This window comes from Haliotis asinina, chromosome 4 (genome assembly GCF_037392515.1).
Source record: "Haliotis asinina isolate JCU_RB_2024 chromosome 4, JCU_Hal_asi_v2, whole genome shotgun sequence".
NCBI classification, from domain to species: Eukaryota; Metazoa; Mollusca; class Gastropoda; order Lepetellida; family Haliotidae; genus Haliotis; species Haliotis asinina.
This window is the reverse complement of record NC_090283.1, coordinates 68,565,554-68,584,275: the sequence shown is the minus strand read 5'-3', so window position 1 is coordinate 68,584,275 and position 18,722 is coordinate 68,565,554.

Below are 18,722 nucleotides of genomic sequence, written 5' to 3'. Positions count from 1 at the left end.
GTTTTAAGCCAAGCAAAGATTCAAACGGAAGATGACATAGATATAAGAACTACATAATAGTGCATTTTGAATTGAACGAGATGTCATGGAACAGAGAAGCCACGAATCCACTAGTACGACGTTCTATATGTTTTTCACGAGGGGTGTACTAAAGGTGGTCGACATCACCTGTTTCTACATATTATCCGACAAGCTCTTGTCTGCCTCGCAGTCCCTGAGCCACATTATTTTGCCTACTGCCAAGCCTTCTCTGCACTGCTAACGGCTTAAATGAAGCAAGTCTAGATTTCCTCAAGTTCAGGTTCTGAATATCTGGCCTCCCTGGGGCTCCTTTTCAATTAAATTGGGTTCATTTGTTACTGTCATGATTATATATATTCAGAGACTGAGCCTTAGCGTAGTCAAGCTCAAGCAAGATGGTTTCGCCACGTTCCAGTCTCACGATTCCCGTTTTGTTTGACCTTGTATATTGGTATCACACCAAAACGCAAAATCAGCAATAAATAATCTCTTACCTCAGGGATCAAAACATGAAAGAGTCATTTTGTGTGTTTGAGATAAGAAGTCCTCTAGAATCAAAAGTGCAGAAAATGCAATTTGAAACAACAATCGCTTGTTAAAGTGCCACACACACAACCCAAACCACCAACCACCCCAACCCCCCTTACAGACAGAACTACCCACCCAGACATTCAGATGACGTAATCAAAAGGACATAACTTATTCTACTGTTTTCACTCATTCATGCATGATGCCAAGGGTTCTAACGAAATGCTGAATGGTCACACAAGTGTCACCTCGCAACATATTGTAAACAGTGCCAACTTGATTGTATGGGCAAAGTATCTTTAAATGGTTTAAATGTCCATTTAAACCCCCTCGTCTAAATATAGATCAAGCAATCCAAATCTTGAATGGTGATTATGACGTGAATTCATCCTTACTATACTAAACATATTTCGTATCATATTATCTGAGCGCATGTCATTCGCATTCAAGAGGCACCAAATAACATACCCCAATGTTTTGTGATGACAAATATCTCGTTAACCAAATTAACCACATATGTGAAATTCTGGATATGTCTTTGCTAATGATTCCTTCAAAACGGAAGCTTTTCTAACACTGGACATCGAGAAATATAGTGAGGTCGACCACCATTGGGATGCTCCTTGTATGCCCTCTTATCTTGCATTAATCTGTTTTATGAGCTTTAGAGAAGGCAGAACCGGTTCAAAACGGAGTCCAATACGGAATTTAACTTTGTCATCCGTATTGCACTCCTGTATTACTATCTAAAGTTTACATAAGTATATAATATAGGCATCAACCATAAAGAAAGTCAATGAATACGGCATCCACGGCGATCTCCTGTAATGCATATGGTTCGGTAGGTATTTGTAAAAGAAAGTTAAAACAGAAATAAGAGTTATGTACAATGACATACACATTTAGGAGTTACAGGTCACACTGGTGGTTCGTGGGAAACAGAAGTCAAAGAATGATCCAATGATCAACTGCTTCAGGAGCTTTTAAGTACAGACTGATCAAGAGTACACTTGGTACATGTTGTTTTTTCCACTTAACTTTGACTACTGTTCTCATACTTTAGACAACTGTTCCCTCTTCTCTCTCTTCTCTCTCATCTCTTCTCTCTCTTCTCTTCCCTCTTCTCTCTCTCTTCCCTTCTCTCCCTCCCCTCTCTCTCTCTCTCTCTCTCTCTCGTAACAACGTACTGCATCGGTATCCCTGAATGTCGCCTACGTGTGGTGTTTCCTGATGATTGTCATTAACTCATTGCTGGAATGTTGCATGTGCTGGGTTAGTGTTCTCACTTTGAATATCTGGAGGTTTAATTATCAACGAAATCTATATACCCACGACCTTCAATTAGACCAATCGATTTACCTTTTGTGGTTCAGAATCTGAAACTTGATCAGACAGAATACCTACAACGCCTTCTGTTTTCCTGCAATTTTCACTTTTCTCAAATTCAAACATACACTTAGAAATAGAAGATACGCAAATGGTCATACCATGTGTAAAGAGCACCGAAAAGTGTTGATTACACACATCCATGATCAATTACACCTGTAAAACCTAGGGCCGGTGGGGTAGGTTAGTGGTTAAAACGTTCACTCGTCACACCGAAGACCCGGTTCGATTCCCACATGGGTACAACGTCTAAAGTACATTTGCGGGGTCCCCGCCGTGATATTGCCGCAATAATGCTAGAAGCGGAGTAAAACGATACTCACTCACTCTTTTCGCAAAGGAGAGTAACTCACTTTGATCGTTAAATTGCTGGAATGTCTTAACGCAAAATAAATTTACAAGTTGCACGTGTTGCACGTGTAGGTTTGCAATCATTTTGACAGTTTAAAGAAAGGATAATTAATCTCTGTGAAACAGTATTTCTCTCAACGTTATTCATTCTGTTAATCTACATTATTTTGTGATTTTGTTTATTAATTTCATGAATCTGGTTGTTTATAATCTGGCGATATGGCGTCTCTAATGCGCTTTTCTGGAAACTGGAACACGTGGCACTGACTTAAACGTTCAATATTTCACTGTTTCACAAACCCAAACTTTTGACGACCGACCCCGTCCAGGTCAACGCCATGATCATGGGATTGACTGATGTGAAACCGGGCTCCATGTTTGGCCAGACTATGGTTGGTCACCTTCCCACTTTACTCCTACTGTCTAAGAACGGGAAAAATCCGCGTACTGATCGGATTCCGACAGACACCATTTCTGTAATCCGTCGGTGATCATACCTTAACTGAATAAAAATCATCCGATTCAGCGGTGGCCTGGCAGGTGCCTGTAAGGTCACTGAAGGCCACAGATCCGGGTTTTCAGTGTGCTGGTGTGGCACGGTCACCGGAGGATAACAGGAACTCTGTCTGCCGGGAATCAATAAATACTCGTCGTGGAACGTCGGAAGGCGACCAACCATAAATGTAAACCAAAAGTCACTGTGTTCTGTAATCTGATTGGTTGAAAAACATGATCAAATGGTATTAGATTCCCGGAAACTGCAAGGCTATTTACTGCGTACTGACACGTAGAAACCTCGCAAACAATTGTTTTGTTGCGTCATCAACAGTGGTGACGTCATTCAAATCATATTGTGACGTAAAGTTAGAATGACGTCACAAATGAGCAACTCCAGATGCTACCATGGGAACCAGCTGAAACGGCAGCTGATGACACTTCACTGCTGTACTCGTTCTCGATGTAAACGAGTGCAGACAGTAAAACCCTTTGGTTTACTTTTGTGTTTACAATGTCGATAAAGATCATGTGTTGGCCAATTTCCGGGTTTTATTGAGTATTTGAAGCACGCCGTCGGTTCCAAATGCATTCCCGTGCTTCAAATACTCAATAACACCCGGAAATTGGCCAACAAATGATGTTTATCTCCTAATTGTAAACCAAAAGTCACTGTGTTCTGTAATCTGATTGGTTGAAAAACATGATCAAATGGTATTAGATTCCCGGAAACTGTAAGACTATTCACTGCGTATTTACACGTAAACAATTGTTTTGTTGTGTCATCAACAGTGGTGACGTCATTCAAATCATATTGTGACGTAAAGTTAGAATGACGTCACAAATGAGCAACTCCAGACGTTACCATGGGAACCAGCTGAAACGGCCAGCTGATGACACTTCACTGCTGTACTCATACTCGATGTAAACGAGTGCAGACAGTAAAACCCCTTTGGTTTACTTTTTTGTTTACAATGTCGATAAACATCATGTGTTGGCCAATTTCGGGGAGTTATTGAGTATTTGAAGCACGGGAATATTTCATTTGAAACCTCCGGCTGACGCTGACGCCGTCGGTTCCAAATGCATTCCCGTGCTTCAAATACTCAATAACACCCGGAAATTGGCCAACACATGATGTTTATCTCCTAATTAGATTCCCGGAAACTGAAAGACTATTCACCGCGTATTGACACGTAAACAATTTTTTGATGTGTCATCAACAGTGGTGACGTCATTCAAATCATATTGTGACGTAAAGTTAGAATGACGTCACAAATGAGCAGCTCCAGATGCTGCCATGGGAACCAGCTGAAACGGCCAGCTGATGACACTTCACTGCTGTACTCGTTCTCGATGTAAACGAGTGCAGACAGTAAAATCCTTTGGTTTACTTTTGTGTTTACAATGTCGATAAAGAGCATGTGTTGGCCAATTTCCGGGTTTTATTGAGTATTTGAAGCACGGGAATATTTCATTTGAAACCTCCGGCTGACGCTGACGCCGTCGGTTCCAAATGCATTCCCGTGCTTCAAATACTCAATAACACCCGGAAATTGTCCAATACATGATGTTTATCTCCTAATTTGGGCAAACATCAAGCTGATGCCAAACGGGTATCATTCAGACACCGGGAATATTGACGTGCCGTATCCGGGCTATAAATAGTGGTCTGAATGCGCTGAGCAGCAAAGGTCATCATGATGCCTGACCAACCACATTTGCTGAAACTGTCCAGACTCCGTACGGCCCATCACCATCATGCTGACAGCATTCTGACAGGAAGAAGAGAGGGTGGCAAGACTAAATAGGCGTCAATGGTGGATCCGGTCTTGATGAGTTCGGAACTGGAGGAGGAGCATAATCTCTTCGTGCCTTTTGAAATGCTGATTGTGGAACCGCCATCTTTTTTGATCTGGCTCTGAGGTGGCTTTTTTCTAGCGAGCAGGAACAGTGCGACATCAGCCCAGGCATCCACGTGCCTGTTCGGGAAGGTAAGCATTTGGTTTACATTGGAAGGATACCGTACGATCTGCCAAAATCTGCCACACGCCGTAACATCGACGAAACCCACCGGTGCCCTGCATCAGCCGGCGACCTTAGAAACATTTGGCACATCTGACTTTGGCATAACATGACTAAACCCGGGAGGCAAAATAATACACCAGTCAGTAAGAGAATATGTATGTACCCAATGAAATAAATATTCAAATTAAGAGAAGGATAGTATTTATATATTACTGTGCCAAACCAAGTATAAGGGTTCTATTTTGGCCAGACAATTATGTTTGTTTCCTTGAGAAATCAGTCAATATATATTGTGTAACTTATCGATGTTTATTATGCCATGGCAAGGTGAAAGTTAATGTAAGGTTTAAACTATTCAGCATTACGAGTAACATGCTTATCGGTTGAGGCAGAGAACAATATTCTTCCATGAAATCATTGGTGTACATACGTTGCGTGTAAAAATTACTCTCCGCCATTCATTCTTCTCCTTCTCTTTGGTAAATAATGTTATTTTATAAAGAGCAAATAACGTGCCTACTTCCATCATCGGCCACGAGCGAAACACTCAAAGGGGACGTTGTTACGCTAAGAAACTTTTGCGTAACTATAGACAGTCAGTATATAAGAACCGTGTGAAAATATGGTTTGAACTAGACAGAGACTCGTTTGCGAGCATGGCTCATGTACACTTAGTTGTGGTTGTTCTTCAACACTGGTTTTTCAGCAGTACGTCTGCTTTCGACGGTTTCCAGATTCCCACCTCAGCCAAATTTAAGTCTCCTTCATTCGGACGTTCGTCAGCACCGGTAGAAGGAATCGGTAAGAATGTTGTGTTTAATACACTGTAAAGCGTCTTCAGTGAGAACTGTAATCCGGCTATATGTGCGCGTCATGTAAAGGAGTACGAGTGATTGATATTATGACGTTTGTCTCGCGCTCCCTGGGTAGGATGACAAACACTGATGTTTGATCCTCGACCTGGGCCAACTTGCACAAAACGATCTTACCACTACATATATTGTAAATCCTTATCGCGATCTTAGTCTTTGGCAACAATCGCCATCCACTTGCACAAAGCAGCTTTAGGCTAAGATGACTGTAAGGTACAATCAGCACTTGACAACATCAACAAAATGATGTTCAAGTTTGCGTCAGTTGGTCTGAGAAATAGACACTGCTAAATGTTGTCCAAAATTTGTGTGTGCATTAAAAAACAGTAAATTCTCCGGTTTTTTATCATACACCAATAAAAACACACTGCTATGGTTTCTTTAATTTTTCATCTTTACGGAAAGTGTGAGCGAAGAAAATACAGCTTGATATCTGAGCGACATAACTGTATATGAAACGGACTAATGTGCTAATGCATAACGTCATACGCACAAAATCAAAAATGACCCGCAATAAAAGTCAAAAATCGATTTTCTACTATGACGTCAAACGTTGACAGAGAGGTCATACACGTGCAAAGATAAGGGGGCATAACTCCGCTATGCTTTACATTAAGTCAATGTAACTCAGATCACATGGAGAGAAGTGGATACGGATTGTACATTTTCGTTATGTTTTCTTCACAGTGAACCAAACCATTCCAATACAAAGTTCCCCAATGTGAGCGGATACCTTTTGGCAGTTTCACAATTTGTAAGAAAAGATGCCAATGTACTACATCAGAAAGAAGGTAATAGAGATTTGGATGGCCCTTTCCGATGCAGAATTTAGTTCTTAGATTCCCATATGTTCCTGTCTGTTTAGGTGTATTTTGATTAATTTTGCATCATTATTAAAGGAGTAACAGGCACATCTTCAAATGCAATGAAATAACTGAAAATGATGCGACATTTTAGTTGACGTCATGCCATGTTTTGTGCATTTTGGGACGTCGAAAAAAGACGGCTCTGGTTGCTGATTAGGATATATCTAACCTAATTTCCACTCAATGTGTAAAAGGTCTCGGCTTTTTTTAGACAAAACATAAAATGAATAGTTTTACCACTGAAATTGTGTCCTGAATATATCAACAATTACGCGGTTTTACTATGTATATTATTGTGAGCAACACGTGCACCTGTCTGGCATCAATTTAGCGTAAATGAAAATTTCACAACACCTGAATATTCATTGAATATCCATTTAGGATCTAACATTTCTCCTTGTGATTTTGTAATTATTTTACTTCATAAGTATGCAGTGAAAGGTACAAAGAGGTCGGCTTTTAGTATAGAACTATTGGACGTAAGGTTTGTTCAAATTAAGACATGGCCTGGTTTATATATTTTTAAACAATTTCCGTACAACATATTCTTTGAGTTAGATTATTCTGCCATCAAAATATGTTTTAATCGAATTCGAATTGACTTAATTATCTAAAACAATGATAATGAGTCGTGAAACGTTTGTGACAAACTCGCACCTGGCCAATCAATTTTCATATTTTTTTTTCAGTAAAAACAACACAAGCCAATGCAATGAACAAGACAATTCCTTTAAATATGTGTGCCTCTACATTTCATTAAATGTACAACCCATTTTCATTAATATTATCAGTTTTACTTGTTGAATTAAATCGCTGTTTATTAACCTGTTCATATGATACTGCAATATTTGTCCCAACGTATTGAACATTGTACACCACAGGAACTAAAGCACATGTTGCAGTAATGGCTACGTGTGATCTTCTAACACTTGTGTAGAGGCTTAATATGTTGCTTTCAAACAATATTTAACGCGTACCCTGCATGTATCCACATGATATGATGTTGAACATGGATATATGTAGATACTGAAATCAGTTTCATGAAAAAACATCTGAACAATACGCAAAATAAACATCACAATACTGAAAGTGCAATCGGAATGATATGGCCATTGTGTTTACTCTTGTTCAACCGACCTTCACCTCAAAGAAATACCGCCTAATATGTGCAACAATGTTGACGTGTGACATCACTACCGATGACCGATTTCTTACAAAATGGCGGCCTCGCTGACAAGTGTACACAGGATTTTGCGAGGACTCTTTCCTTGATTCAGGGATCTTTTGTACGTAAATGTGAGATGTAAGATATCAGAATTATTCTGACTGTGTATTGTATCTATCTGTGTATTGTTTTATGTTTTTATCATTTACTTTGTAAATGACGGAAGAAGCCAGAAATGCCGAGAAGTACGCCATGGCGTCACGCTGCACGAAAAGTTTGACAGTTTCTTAGTAATTATTAAACGATTGGATTGCATCTATTTTTAATTTGCTATTTCTTGCTGTGATCCTCTTCCCGTGAATATTCTAAGCGTACTGAGCCATTGTAAGCAATGATTAGACGACTGGATGTCGGAACGTTTCCGAAAATGCTACGCGTAAAATCGGATTTTTCCTTTGTTTACATTTCAAACAAGCGCAGTCTTTCGAGCACAGTATAGTGTGAAAAATGGCGACATTTACGATGAAGCCTATTTTGAAAAGACAGTTTTAAGCACTCTACCTTGATCTGGAATAATAGTGGATGGTATCAGGAAACGGGGAATTTCCCACAGAAGTCAAGCGTGTGAAATATATATATATGTGCGTCGTATATTTAGAATTTTATTGGACGTCAAAGTGAGGGTTGATAAATAATGTCCATGTGACATGCAGGGGGTTAACGACAGAAATATCGTTATTTGCGACAGTGAAAAACATCATATTGAGTCGAGATCATAAAGTACGATTCTCACCCGATTCGGTGTTGGAAAAAGTATGAATACCATGTCTTTGTGGTACTCAAGGAAAGGATAGTAACGAAAGGTGACTGCATGCGATTAGCAATGGCCAATACCTTTTCAATAACTCAAGGGCAACTAATCTTAGTTTTCCGGAAGATGGGAGTGGTTTCCCTTGGCATATCATGCCGTTACAGTAAAATCTGCCATGCCCAAATACAATATGTATGCTATGTTGTGGCATCGCAGATCTACACAAATTTCTTTTCGGTCATATTCGTGTCAATGATTTTTGTGTTATATCATAAAAAAAATTTGCATAAATTTAATTTTCATAATGATTATGCCACTTAATCTAGACCCAAATCTGTCAAATGTATTTTCCCTGTTTCAATATTTTCATAAAAATGGGTTGATATTTCTGTGGTTGCAATATCACATGCCTGATTAATATATCAAGACACTTGGTATATAGCAAACTATTTGCTATCCTCCACGTAATTGTTTCTATTAAAGATTTGTGGGTTTTGTTTGTTTTGGGTTTTTTCATGGAAGGTGGGATTGGGGGAGGTGTGTTGCGTGCAATAACTAGTTCCACGTTTTATTTGCGCAGGCAACTGTAGACAGGAGTCGAGTTTAAGAAACCTCAAAACGATGAAGAGTTCGATCTTAGTTAAGATCGCAATATTAAATCCACGCTGTCTTAAGATAGTCTTTGTATACGTGGCGTAGGGCAATTGTATGGTGATTGTAAAGTTGATTGTAGGGGCCTAAGATTGATTGTGACTAAGATTGCTCTGTCCAAGCGGGCCCTGATCTTACAGTAAGAATATACCCACCTGAGGCGACTGAGGCGACTAATGTGTGGTCAGACTCGCCGACTTTGTTGACACATCGCTGACATGGCTGACACACACCATCGGTATCCAATCGCGTGATCAACAGCAATCCAGTGATCAACAGCATGAGTATCGATCTCAGATGGGAACCGACGGCATGTGTCAACCAAGTCAGCGAGCCGGACCACCCGATCTAATTAGTCACCTATTACGACAAGCATAGTCACCTCTTGTGGCAAGCATGGGTTGCTGAAGATCAATTCTAACCCGGGTCCTCATGGGCCAAAAGTCATATGCATCTTTAACAAAGCATATCATATATGGATCTGTTACAAACAACCATGTTACCAGACACAGACATTTCCAACCATTAACCATTAATTAACAATAGTTATTCAAATATTCTCTGACTGAGTTACCAAATGGTAAGTGGATTCCATTCATATAGCTGAATTATTGCAAACAAAGACGCAAATCTGTGCAAATATTTACAGGTGCAGACGCAGGCGCAGACGCAGACGCAGACGCAGGCGTTTTTCAACCCTTCGTGAGTTCAACCTTCAAAGGACTACAGTCATCCAAACCTTCCCAGTCGGCATCATCCGGACCTTCAGGTGTAAACGGTAACTGCAAGGCAGTTCAGATAGTGTTTCTGGCACATTTATGAGAAATGTGATTCGGGGTATCTGTTAATAACAGCCGTTACGCGTATCTTAGATAAACAAATTATTGTTTGGCAACCTTTTTCTGCACGGGTCCAAGTAGGCGTGGCCCAGTCTGAAGGCGAATCATTCTTCAATTACTGGAATAGTGTCGTCACTTTTTTATATCATGTTTGGTATGTAAATATAATAAATGAAATTTCAAAAGTGTGCGGATGCACAAGTCAATCGAAAAATATTACAAAATGTAAATACGTCTACACTGTGAACATAATTGTGACGGTTATTACGAGCAAACTGTCAGCAATTGTTAGGTAGTCTTCAGGAAATCTGTCATATGACGTAAGGCAATGTGATACTTTGACGTCATTGTACATTACTGAAAATATATTGTTCCTGCGCTCGTGACACGACAGTCTGAGTTGAGCAGTGAACATTATCATGTTCTATCAAACTTCTTAAACACTGTACTTCTCTAATAAGGTTTCCACTTCACGAATGGCAACACTCCGTCTTTCATGCCAACTGGACTGAAACAGCCACCCAAGGGTAAACCACACATTTTAAGTCCTGAAGATTTTGAAAAGAGAGACAACGCTCCCATTTTCTCCAACGGATTCTTGGTCCCACCCCAGATTCCTCCATCTTCCTCCCTAACTGGGCCTCGTAGTTTTAGTGGTTTTCAGCCAGGGTTCAGCTTCAACTTCAAAACTGGTCTCCCACAGACACATGTTGAAGGGCCCAGACCAGGTAGGTGAGATTATTTGCTAATAGCATTGTATCCAGAAAGATAACCAACAAGAGCACCTAACATCGTCACTGTTGTATCGTGTGATATAGTCAGAATCGTAAGTCGCAACTACTCTAGGCAAATATTCCTTAGGAATGGCAAATGAGATGGCAAATTGTTGGTTTGCCCGAACTCCGGTATGTCCTTTGAAGCATTTGGCTGGGAAATGAATGTCAACAATATAGTTGCCAGTCGTCTGGTCAGAAAATAGAAAGAAACAAATCACGTGAAAGATCGTTCTGCTCGACGACCCTAGAGTGACGTCACCACGTGAAGGCGGGCACTGTTGACGCTCGCTCCTTTCATTTCGAGCAATTAGCTTAATGTTAATAGTGTTAAACATATCTTTTGCTAGCAGAATTTGTAATGTTGTTGTTGATAATATGTTTTTCTTAATAAAATCAGTAATCGGTTCCGATGACAATTTTTGGTCCTCCTCCGAAACTTGGAGCTAAAGATTGCAGTCGATAAGGAGATACGTTTGTAGAATGTCCTGATTTAATAAAGCATTAAGATATTATAATTCTTTATTCACCTCGTTGTTCAACCTTGTTAACATCATATTTATGGTTTGATTCTTTCCATAGTTCATCCCTAACGTTTCATCGTTTCTAATTTGCTTAAAACTCCTCCAGTGATTGTGTTTTCACAAACCATGTAACGTATATTCTTTAACTGACGTTTTCATTTATCTTTATTTAACTCCTATACAAATACAATTGTGTTTAGCATACCTTATTGGGTGATACTGTCACATTGACATTAAAGTTATTCCTAGTCCATGTTGTTTGATGCAGGGAACTCGTAACACCTTCTTTGTCTGAGGTACCTTAAATTTGGTCAGTACATGCGTCCTTGACCCAGATTCCCTCGGCGTTCAGTTGTAATCGTAAATCAGATTCACGTATAAAGAACGCTCTACTTCAAAGCACAGTAGAGATAAAATCTTCTGATTTTGAAGTTCTTTGCGTTTTCTCGTCCAATATTTGGTGTTGCTTACGACACTAGCAATGATTCGAGTCACGCTCGTCACGGGGAACGTGTTGGGCACCAGTCAGCAGTTACCACATCACTTTGAGTGATTTGCCTTGGGATAGGAATAACGTGTAAACAGCAATACCGTTTCTCGAATGTTGACTCTAGTTGTTACCGTCAAGTTACTGATATTTCAAACGACATTTCTCTCCATGACGACCAGATATATTTCTCTGGGCTGAACCTAATGATATACCACTCTGAGATGATTCATAAATTTTAGATAAACATAACCAACTCAGGTTTGCTTTTCGCCGTAATCAAAACGTGTTAAAAATGGGTTAAGTGTAACGGCACACAATGAGTTTCCCTTGCGTATTAAGTCCTCTGTGGAATGACAATGTTTTTTCTTCCACGAAAGGTATTGAGACATCCATCGCACTTCGATCTACGGCACGTACTGTTACAGCAACTACAACAACTACCCCTGTTACTACTACAACCACCCCTGCTACCACTACAACTGCACCTACAACAACAGCTAATACTGCTGCACCTACTACTAAAACAACCACTCCTGCTACAACTACAACTACACCTACGACAACAACTAGTACTGCTTCGCCTACTACTAAATCAACCACTCCTGCTACTACTACAACTACACCTACGACAACAACTAGTACTGCTTCGCCTACTACTAAATCAACCACTCCTGCTACTACTACAACTGCACCTACGACAACAACTAGTACTGCCCCGCCTACTACGCCTACTGCTACAACTACTCCTGCTACTACTACAACTGCGCGTTCAACAACTACTCCTGCAACAGCTACAACTACTACTCCGCCTACTGCTTCAACAACTACTACAGCTACTACTACTACGACTACAACTCCTCCTACTACCACATCCAAAATAGAAGGTACGTCACGTGTCATGTCAATGTTTTCAGACGACCATTATGATCAAGGAGGGTTTTCACTGCTCTTAGACTATATGAGTTGTATGCATCTCTAGAGGGTGATAGGGCAGCTTTTCCGCCATTTTGTTTTTATGACGTCACGTGTGCGTGAGCTGTGTATCACGAGTGTATTCTAAACTGTCTCGCCATTTGAAATTCAACTCATTTGTTGGTTAACTCTATACAATTCAATAAAAGATTTTTTGTGGACCCTCGGCAAACTCATAACATTGAAAACATCAAAATTCTCACTAGTAGTATTGAGTCAAGGAGGAATGGAGTCATGGGTCTACATTTTCCTCTCACGCCTAGAAAAGAACATACAACTGTGTGATAAAGCAAACTAAAGGATATTACTAGATGTTGTGAAGTCGTCCAACACATAACATAACATAAATAAAAACCAACAACAAAAAACAACAAAAACAACAAAAAAAAACCCCAGAATTTCTGAATGGACCACTATTACTGAGGTGGAATAGAGTGATGGGCCTACGTTTTCCCATACGTAGAAATGATTACAAAAATGTGTGAAAAAATCAAACTGAAGGATTTTAAAGGTCGACCCAAAGGTTACACACACACACCCCTGGTCCCGAAGTGGCGGTGTGACTTTATGGTTCCACATCGATTAGGTCACTTACAGGTCACACATGTGACGTTACAAAAACAAAATGGCTACATCTGCTGCACCCCTCTATGTTCAACATCGGCCTCTTGACTGGAGTTGTTAAATCTGACATATTCTGACAAGCCTAGAACTAGGTATAGAATGGTCAATTTAGTTTCAGTTGAGAATGCAAACGATTCAATATATAGACTAGTATAATTAAAGCAGTGAAACTTGGTAAAATTAATGTGTACATAGTGAACTCAAAAACGGCTAATTGAACGGTTTTCGAATTCCTGCTTCATATTATAATGTTGCGATTGTTAGCGATGCACCTTCTTGGGGGAGAGTTTGGCAGTTACCCTGGCATCGGGTAATGATTTTTCCAGTTGTCACCCTCCTAGGAGGAGTGACACGGAAGCTTACTAAAGTGTCACTGACCAATGAAAATAAAGTATTTTACATGAAGGTAGGACAATGTACCATATACTTTCTCCAGTAATACCATAAGCACCGTGCAGTTATTTAACGTTGTCGCCAAAGCGATGAACGTCTCATTCTTATTAAGCTCACGAACCCTGATAACTGAAATGTTCAAATCAGCGTAAATGTTAAGTCACTCGTTTAGTTTTGTGATTCTCATTTAATATCGTAAGATCTTAGTGTCAAATTAAAGGATTTCTATTATATTTTGACGGTTATAAATCGGTAAAAGTACTAATACCCAATCACACTCACTACTTAGTTGTCACAAGTCCATCAAGATTCTCTACACGTGTCTACCCAGGTATATCAATCATTTGATTGATTGTTGTGTTACGACGAACTCAGCAATATTCCATCTATATGGCGGTGGTTTGTAAGGTGCACTGATATGCCAATTCATCCCGCGTTTGATTGTTTGTTTGTTCCAGCACGCAGAGATCCCCGTTGCCCTAAGCGATTCACCTTGTCTGGTGGCCTCTGCTACAAAATATACTCCATGAAAAAACGACACCGACAGGCCGTATGGACGTGTAGAAAAGCTGGTGCAAAAGGTCGTTTGGCAATCCCGAATACCGAGGAGAAATTTAAAGCCTTACGGGCAGGACTCACTTCAGGTACAGCAACTCTTTCTCGAATCTCTCTTAACTAGGTAATAATGCTTGTAATGATCTTGTAAAGATCAACGTCTTTAGAATTGTGTAGCGTTTGAACCGCACCCGGGCGTTCATACTCTTGCTCAGCTACGATGTATCCAGGACATTCTTGTGTCAGTAAACTTACCTTACCACCAGTCGTGATACATATGCTTCGTAAGAAGGTACGTATCATACGGTGTTACGCTTCGTAAGAAGGTACGTATCATACGGTGTTACGCTTCGTAAGAAGGTACGTATCATACGGTGTTACGCTTCGTAAGAAGGTACGTATCATACGGTGTTACGCTTCGTAAGAAGGTACGTATCATACGGTGTTACGCTTCGTAAGAAGGTACGTATCATACGGTGTTACGCTTCGTAAGAAGGTACGTATCATACGGTGTTACACGTCCCGTATTATTCGTAGTAGTTCGTAGTATTACATATAGAGGTACACATTACGTTTCACATCCACATGTTTCACATCTCGGTGTATAGTTACACATCTAAAACCTGTGAAGGTCCGTGGTAGAATAGGCCTTCAGCACCTCATGCTTGCCATAAATGGCGACTATGCTTGTCATAAGGCGACACTAAGGGGATCGGGCGGTCAGGGTCACTGACTTGGTTGACACATGTCATCGGTTCCCAAGAGCGCAGATCGATGCTCATGCTGTTGACCACTGGGTTGTTTGGTCCAGACTCGATTATTTAAAGACAGCCGCCATATAGCTGGAATATTGCTGAGTGCGGAGTAAAGCTAACTCATTTAATCTAAAACTAAATCTCACTCACTCACCCACCCAGCCACCCACCCTCTCATTCACACACCCACTCTTTCAGCCAAGAAGACTGCAACATACTGGGTTGGTCTGAAGAGTCCGGCTGGCAGACGTATGACATGGGATGACAACAGCTCGGTAAATCGAAGTTTCTGGGCTCCAGGCGAACCTAACAATCTGAGTGAGAAATGTGGTGACATGCGGACAAAGCTCAACTACAAGCTGAATGATGTACCCTGTTCGCCGTACAGGTTCAGTTTCGTTTGCGAAATTCCCTTGTAAATGCTCTCACCGTGCTTGTAACTTGATGACATACCTAGTATAGATTTGAAGCATCGTATTGTCTTGTGTCCTAAATACACGGATTTAATCCATGAAAGCCCAACGCATACATTTACATGATAGTCCATACACAGACTATATACTAAACGATCTCCCGCCGTATACCATGTTTATGTAAGAGTTAGTGATTTGGCATGAAACGATCGACAGCGAGTTTGATACATGATTTAACAATGCCAGATACATGATTAAACGATGCCGAATACATCATTTAAAAACGCCAAGTACTTGATTTATCAATGTCAAGTACATGACTTAACAATGCCGAGTACATGATTTATCAACGCCAAATATATGGTTTAACAACGCTGAATACACGATCTAACAACTGAGAACAAAACAGCACGCATGTTCAACCATAATGCAGACTGTAACACTTTGATAAACCAAATTCATGTGGAGATAGAGTATATGGCCATCATTGTGTGCAACAAACGACAGAAATGGGCGAGAGAGAAAGAGATAGACAGAAAGAGAGAGAGAGACAGACAGAGACAGAGAGAGACGTATGTAAGGGAGCCAGAACGTGAGAGGGCACGAGAGAGGATGTGTGAAAGAGAGAGAGAGGGGTGGGGGGTGGGAAGAGAGACGCACAAAGTGGTCGAGGATATAATAGGCAGACATACGGAGAGAAGTAAAGGTAGGGGGTGGGACGGAGACTGGGAGGTGGGGATGGGGGGAGAGGCGGAGAGAGAGAGTGAGAGAGCGGCGGAGAGAGATAGAAAGCCCTTTGGTGAATTATTGCTAAAAGCGGCCAAAAACTATTTACGCTTAGTTTTAACAAGGTCGCTGATACGCTGTGTAACAAGGAAATTTTGTTCGAGGTATAAAAGCTGCCTGTACAAAACACCAGCACATTTCCCTTCATGTTCAGTCAATCTATGCCTTACCACATTGGCTCAAATCTTTGCCATATTTACGCCTACTGTTTTGGACATCAATGCGATTACCTCCTTCACAAAATTATTTTTAATTTCGAGTAAAGAGTATGGTACCCTATTCGGGTCCTATTGTCGCTGCGCTAATTGTTAAAATAAAATAATAAAAGTAAGAACTTCTACATCTATTGCGCAAGAATCCAGTCAGTATACCTGCTCTAAAGCGCTTTGACAGGATGAATGCCACATAATATAATGCTTGTCACATGAAACATGTCCACTTGATCTAGGCGTATGTCTTTATGAAAAGGCTGGTTTTCAGGTTGGTTTTAAAAGTGTCCAAGTCTCAGTTTTAATGGCAGATCATATCAGAGTCGTGGAGCTACTCTGGCAAAGACCCGATCTTCACAGGTGATGAACTTTGCGTGTGGAAAGATCGTCATTGCAGAAGAGCGTCATAAGTCATACACCTGGAGGCGTCTGAGGTTCAGACGGAAACAACCTCCGGGGCATGACTTATGACGCTCTTCTGCAGTGACGATCTTTACCTGAAATATTCTAAAGCCTCATACCTAAACGTATTCAACAAGGGTGGTCAAAGATGGATAGTTATGAAATAGTAGAAACTAAATACAAAACTCACCGAGACGAGTGCTCCTTCCAGTGACTCCATGTTTTGATGTGTGAGTTTCAGGAATTGTTCCGCGAGTGTGCTGCGTATGTTTACATTTGAGATGCAATTCCTTCATATTTGACAGTAATTCCTTCAATTACCTATGAGGGTCTGTTTACGGTCTTGTTGGGGCAATGTTGTTTAAGTTAAAATATTCATGTCAGCATTCTTTGTTTACATGGGACTGAGTCCAATACAAATCCTAGATTCTGTGCTTCTTTGCTTGTTTCAATCTCCAATTTCAAGGTGCCTCCTCCTGACCTTGAAGAGAGTATCGGCAGTTCCGTCTTCTCGCTGTTGAGCTTGGTAAGTTTAGAGTCATCAAATCCTTGATGTCCTCGGCTTATTTCATAAAACGACGATGTGTATAGTCTACTGATGGTCTGTTCTGGGTGGGTGGTGGGGATGGTGGGGTGGGGGTGGAGGGGGTTGATGAGAAGCCGTATACAGCTGACCGTCGTAGGCGTGGTGGTTAATCGAAGTGTTATTGGCACGAACAACGTGATTGAAAGGTGATATATAGATAGTGAACATCACTGGTCCCAAAACAGAACCACGGGGTAACTCCATACTTAAGGCTAACGCCATAGTTAAGACTCTTAACTGCCCGAAAAGATAACTGTAACCAAGAATAAGCTTCACCGGTAACACCGAATCTCTCTTTCAATCTACTGAGAAGAATGGACTGGTCATTTGTGTCAAATGCGGCTGACAAATGGAGCAAGACCAACACTGCTGTACCATCTGAATCAATTGTTCTTTAAATAGAAAACGCGCCTTGGATTGCAAGTCAAAGCATTGATTACACAACAGTCTCGTTTCCTGTTGACTGGGTTTCGTCCTATTGCGCAACTTAGCACAATAACCAGTCCAGATTTCTTAGACTAGTTCATTTAACTGCATACATATAAAGTATAAATCGGTATGATCTGATACATCTAAGTTCTTGTATATTGCAACATGACGCTCCTCCTAATCCCTGCAAACACGACGTACAGCGTGCTGTGTCGTACAGCAAGCACTGACCAGGGAAACGTGGACATCGGAAAACGAGGCTGTGCGGCAAGAAAGGTTTGACGGTCTGGTACGGAATTGATATTATATGAATGTCTGTGACGTCTTAGTTAAGGTTATGCTGCCTAAACCATGCCATAAAATAAAAAGATGTAATTAAAATTTAAATAAAGTTCATTTGTAAATACAATTTTCTTATGAAACAAGGAATTGGAATTTAGAGTAACCAGAATTTTTCCTGAAGTGTTTGCACTTTCACATGAGAAAATTTTGATCCGCCAAAAGTAGGTCATTGTCCGAAAAGGTAAATGAGTGTGTGAGTGAGTGAGTTTAGGTTTAGGCCGCACTCAGCAATACCCCAGCTATATGGCTGCGGTCTGTAAATAATCGAACTGGACCAGACAATCCAGTGATCAACAACATGAGCATCGATCTGCGTAATTGGGAACCGATGACATGTGTCAACCAAGTCAGCGAGCCTGACCACCCGAAAAAAAGGTAAATGAGACTCACTTTTCGTTATGAACGAAATGGCAAGCTGGCATCTCAAATTCCTAAGATCTCTAAAAGGAGGCACGC